Source organism: Eptatretus burgeri, chromosome 13, assembly GCF_056783735.1.
Source record: "Eptatretus burgeri isolate ZD-2024b chromosome 13, Ebu_testis_v1, whole genome shotgun sequence".
Lineage (NCBI taxonomy): Eukaryota > Metazoa > Chordata > Myxini > Myxiniformes > Myxinidae > Eptatretus > Eptatretus burgeri.
Window position 1 is genome coordinate 47216729 of NC_140973.1, and position 6250 is coordinate 47222978.

Below are 6250 nucleotides of genomic sequence, written 5' to 3' on the forward strand. Positions count from 1 at the left end.
TCTACAAACGAACGAATCAAGACTCTTGTTTGGAATAATGTAGACCTGATTGCTAAGGAGGCCGAATATCATAAAACTTGCCGAGCTGCGTTCCTCAAGGAGACTGAAAACCATGTAACGGTAGGAGGGTTCAGGAGAGGGGACATCACATTCATCGCATCAACACCACAATAATGTATTTGTTTCTATCTGCTCCTATATCCAGAAGGAAATAATAGAAGGACAGCGTTCACTACTGGTCTCATCTGTACTTGATATATACAAAGAGGAGTTCGTGAGCAGTGGAGGTGATGAGGACAGAATCAAAGATTACTTGGCGCAGAATTTTGTGCTGAAAATTAAGCATCGTTTTGGGGATCGCATCAATATCAAACTGGCAAACCGGCACAACGGTAACTTCATTTACAGCTCTGCTCTGACAGAAGATGAGGCTGTGGAACGCCTGAATGAAGATGGACAACATGAGAATGAAAAGATAAAGTGGGCTGCCCTTCACCTTTGCAAATTGATTTTGCAACTTCCAAAGACCAAGCCACCCATCCCTGCCAATGTCCAGAGTCTCAAGGAATGCACCTCTACTCTCCCCACACAGCTGGAGTTATTCTTCAGAAGTCTTCTTGGTGGTTCAACGCCTGCTAGTTTGCATGGTACTCAAAAGGAGGTAGCGGACCGCAAGGTTACCTGCATGGCTTCAGATGCCGTTTACAATATCTCCCGAGGGACTGTAAAGCCATGGAAGCAAACTGCTCTCGGCCTTGGCCTTGGATCGTTAATGGGATCGAGGATGTTTTTGGATATATTAAACAGAGCGGGACATTCAATCAGCTATAATGAGGCAAAGGGCCTAGAAACAGAGTTTGCATATTCCCTAGATTCCTACAACAGTGATGCACCAGATGGTATCCGACTCAACCCAAACTTAGCAACAGCGTCAGTCTGGGACAACAACGATGCAAACATCGAGACACTGGATGGAAAAGACATATTACATGCCACAGTTGGTCATACTTATCAAAATATTCTGCCTGATGCTGCTGAGTCCGTTAGATGTGCTTCACAGTTCCGAGAGGGAAGAAACCGGTGAAGGTTTGTGGGCATGGAATGAGAGGTACCACCCTTCCAGAAGACACTCTATAAGGCTATATTCTCCAGTGACAGTGTTCCAGCAAATACTGCAAGCAGCACAGTGTCCCAACCAGAAAAATCAGATAGGGTAATGCTGAAAGCGCTGGATTTGTACTGGTTTTGGAAGTTAAGGGAAAGACAAGGTACCAATGCATGCAGGATTCATCAGTCAGTACATAAAAGACCCTCTTCCTCTCCAGAGAATCTGTTGCATGGACCCCATTTCAAGCCCACCAACTAATAACGACGTCGTGCGAGAAACAATGGTTCGAACACTCAATGTAGTAAAGGAAGCAAACCAAGATTTTGCCATTGTCACCTATGACTTGGCAGTGGCAAAAAAGGCTTACTCAATACAAGAGGTAGAACGACCATTATTTGATGATTTACTGATCTTGCTTGGGAACTTCCATGTAGAGTTGGCCTTTTACGCGGCAGTAGGAACATTGATCAGTGCAAGTGGGATCGAGTTCATCCTTACAGAGGCAGATATTCTGGCAGAAGGATCCATGAATGGATTCATAAAAGGGAAGTTTTATAACAGATGTACACGCATTCATGACCTTCTGGCAACTGACTTGGAAATGAAACTGTATGAGCGGTTTCAACTCACCATCCCTGAAGAGGAATTGGAGATGTACCATCAAGCCATGCACGCTGTCCCCGCTGATCCAAGTCTTGATGCGCATCTGGAAGATCCAGCAATCGTACAGCACCTTGAACAGTATGAAACCTACTTCCAGGAGGTCGTTGATGGCCGTCACGGGTCAATGGCACAGTTCTGGGGCATCTACATTTACCTTATCAATCGTCTCTATAGAGAACTTCAAAGATGTGTCAAAACCAATGATGTACGAGGCTACATAAACGTACTTCCCAAGATCTTGGACGTTTTCCTTGCTTTGAATAGACCAAACGACACAAAGTGGGGGACACTCTTCCTCCATAAATTGAAGACTGCGAACCCCAAGGTCATCAACATCCTTGAAAATGGAGTCTTCCCCATCTGAAGAACTAAGAAAGACTACAGCCATTCTGCAGTTGATCTCTCTCTCTCTCTCTCTTGAACAGACGGTTAACAAGGATGCTGGCTCCAGCATGAAGGGCATAGTAGCGTTTCGAAACTCAGATCAAGCCTTGTGAAGATGGGCCCTCACAATGACCTAAAGGGCTCTGGTGGTCTCTGATATGAAGGCGTTCGTGGGACTGGAGCAAGGAGACAGTGCAGCTTCCCAGTGCCGTCCATCCAGGGTGAGGAAAGACAATCTGAAAATGGCAGCATTAAGCAAAACCATAGATGACTTCTGCAACCCATTCGGAGGTTAGACATCCCACACCCTTGTGAATATTGCAACAGGCAGAGCTGCATTAAAAGGAACGGAAACATACTTGCTTTCCACACTGCAGCAGGGACAAACAGCAAGAGAAAAGTTCAAAGAAGAATGGGACAACAGTTCTAAACGCTTCCTTCAGCCAGTCAAGAAAATCAAGATAAATAATTTCGCAGCAGAAAATCTGAAGAAGACGCCATCTCAAAGTGCCTCCAAGAGGGCACAGACAAATGCTGAGAATTTCAGGGACGTCTTCATATGCATGATTGTCGTTGTCGCGGAGAAAGGGGACCTCAACCTGCATCATGCCCGAGCGCATCCAATGTATGTCTCTTACTCACTGCGATGGGTCACGGGTCAAGACTGAGAAATCACCACTGCTGAACAAGTTGGAAACACTACAGATGGAGCCAATCACAGAACAAGACTCACCACACAGTTTTGTCCAGGTGTATGATGGAGGGCTCTTACTTCACTCTGTTCTTGCACAGACGCATATTCTTCTTCTTCTTTTGGCTGCTCCCGTTAGGGGTCGCCACAGCGAATCATCCGTTATGATCCGCATAATGATTTGGCACATGTTTTACGCCGGATGCCCTTCCTGACGCAACCCTGGTCACCTCTTATGACACAGGGATCTGGTCCACCTATTCTATCCGGGGTATACACCGGCCCAGTACACTGGTACTCACTTCGCCGACCTCGGAAGGATGACAGGCTGAGTCAACCCCCTGGTGTATTAATTTAGTAGCCCAACGGGGCTTGAACTCAGGACCTTTTGGATCCCAAGCCGCTGCCCAAACCACTGCGCCAACACCAGGCTGCGCAGACGCATATTGGGACATCATTTAGCTTGATTGCTCACACCATGCTCTCAGTATTGTGTTCACACGGGGGAACTGAAGTTCATGTCTGCTTGGACAAATATGTGGAATATTCCATAAAGGACAGCGAAAAGAAGCTCTGTGGTGCTGTCAATTCCGTCTATGTCATTGCTGGGCCAGAGCAGAAAATCAGGCAAAGTGGAGCGAAACTTCTTGAAAACGGCGTTTTCAAGCATGAGTTGGGGAAGTTCCTGCTGCGACAGTGGGAAAATGATCACTATTGGTACATACTTCGTGGCAAAACGTTAGTGGTCTCCTTCGGCGGACAATGTCAACGCTACATGCCAGATGAAAGCAACCACATCACTGTCACTAAGCCAACAGAATATCAAGGTGACCATGAAGAAGCAGACACGTTGATAGCTTTCCTTGTAGCCAATATCACAGAAAGGAATGTCATCATTAGGGCAACAGATACAGATGTGTTGATCATCCTCATCGGTTTGCTTGGAAGGAAACGTCCAGAGATCCGCGCGAGGATGAACATTATCATGGAATGTGGCATGGGAAATAGTCGCAGATACATAAACGTCTCCAACATTGCTGCTGTATTGGAAGAAACCAGACCTGGACTGCCCCGAGCTCTTCCAGGATACCATGCGTTCACAGGATGTGACTTCACATCAGCATTTTACAGGTAGGTAGGGACTCCATGTGCCATTTCAATTCCAATGTTCTATGAAACGGTCAGTGATGAAATAGCATTGAAATACGTACAGTAATCCATTAAATTTTTGGTTGTAAAAGACACATCCCTAAATGTAATGCCATAAAATGGTCCAAATTATGAAGAAATTACCATTAATCTTACTTGGGTTTACTTGATTCTGAGGTTTCGGTATCTTTCAGGAAAGGAAAAGTCAAGCCACTCCAAATCCTTGAGAAAGATGAATCGTTGCAGTTCATCAATCTATTCACCAGTATGGGGGAGCAATTTGATGATGTTGATGTTGACGTAGCTTCAGAGTTCGTCTGCCGTATGTATGCCCAAACCAAGACTTGAGACGTGGATGAGGCAAGACACAAGAAACTTATTGAAATGACTGGAAAAGTTGATAAGGTAAAGTAAAACTTATGAAGTACATGTATTTGAAATATTTTTAGTTATCTAGGTTTCAGGTCACCTAGTCAATCATGTCATAATGAATGTTTCATTCAATTTTCAGGAAAAAAAAACCCTGGCCAATGTGAAGAAGCTGGACTGTTCATTGCTGCCACCTTGTCGAAGGACTCTGGAGATGAAAATCCGTAGATCCCAATCCATCTCTATGCTGTGGACGAACGCTACAACGGCTGTGCCGATGACTGGATTGACACCATGTAATTATGGTTGGTCAAATGACAACGAGTGTATACTGCAGCCAATCTGCTTTGAAGGGTCAGAACTTCCAGACTGTTTATTCACAGATTCAGTGGAAGGGGATAACGTGACATCAGCTGGCGATGGAATAGATCAACAGGACTGTGATGAACAACAAAGTGATAGCGATAGTGAAGTCGATGCATGGAGAGGAGACTCTGATTCTGACAGTGAAGAAATTGACATGTGCAGGTGATTTCGCCCTTCACCTTCGCTCTTAATATCGAAAAGTGGACGCTTTCCTTCCAAGATGAAATCTTGATATTTCATATGATTACTACTAATAACTCTAAAAATGGTTTTTGTATGTTGCCATTGAGCACATTGGCATGCAAGATCGACCCAGTTTAAGAGGATCATCTTGGCTTGAATTTTTAATTTATGTAATACACTAATGGGTAGAACAAATCAATGTAAATATTATGTCGTCCGTGGCTCCGAATTCAGACGGTTAACAAGTGTTCAGGACTGAAAAGCATATTCAAAATTACTTATCTTGGTTTTAAAGGTATCAACCCCAGTATAAAAAGAATTCCAGTAATGAACAATTAACATCTGGAATCAGTGTCACATGGAATTCTAGGTGTTGCCAACGTGACCAAATTGCCAGAACGGACACCTACTGTAGAAAGCTCTGAAATCTGATAGCATTGGGTAATCACTATGATAATCCAGAAACTATAATTTTAAGATACATACTTGTACCAGTACTCTTATACTTACTCGATCATTAGATTATTTTCTTATCCTACATTTTTGTATATACGGTTGTTTAACACTTTAAATTGTTTGATGTTTGAAGTTTGCTTGTGGAAATATATCCCATAAATTTATCTCGTAATGAAAAATGCTTACTTTCACCTCTTTTTTTTTAATAGGGTGTCCACTGGCAGATGGGTCTGAAGTCCATGGTCCTGAAAGACCCCAAAGAAAATATATTCTCCTGCCTTTCGATACCGAGTGTCTGGTAATTCAGGTCGCCTAATTTTGTTATATTCCAAGAGATTATTTCATCGAGCTCATCTACGTCAATCCAAGGGAGAGTCAACTTAGGAAACCACTGGCAATGAGCATTCATTATACATGGGGTCCTACTGAACATTTTGTAATAGATTCCAAGAGGTTACCTTATGAGCCGATCTCGGTCAATCCAGGGAGGGGCAACTGGCAGGGGTAACCCACCAATGGAAACCACTGGTAATGAGCATTCATAATACTTGAGTTCCTACTGAACATTTTGTAATAGATTCCAAGAGGTTACCTCATGAGCTGATCTCGGTCAATCCAGGGAGGGGCAACTTTCAGGGCAACTGGCAGGGGTAACCCACCAATGGAAACCACTGGCAATGGGCATTCATAACACATGGGGTCCCACTGAACATTTTCTAATAGATTCCAAGATGTTAGCTCATGAGCTGATCTAGGTCAATCCAGGGAGGGGCAACTTTCAGGGCAACTGGCAAGGGTAACCCACCAATGGAAACCACTGGTAATGAGCATTCATAATACTTGGGTTCCTACTGAACATTTTATAAAAGATTCCAAGAGGT

General features: G+C 43.9%; 1 pseudogene across 1 annotated transcript; it reads left to right on the forward strand.

Moving 5' to 3' along the window:
• The first annotated feature begins 1388 nt into the window (after positions 1-1388).
• LOC147014410 (uncharacterized) lies at positions 1389-4494 on the forward strand (annotated as a pseudogene). The gene is made up of 4 exons (XR_015050399.1): positions 1389-2050; positions 2271-2980; positions 3277-3977; positions 4190-4494. The product of XR_015050399.1 is annotated as an uncharacterized LOC147014410 (transcript).
• Positions 4495-6250: the final 1756 nt, after the last annotated feature.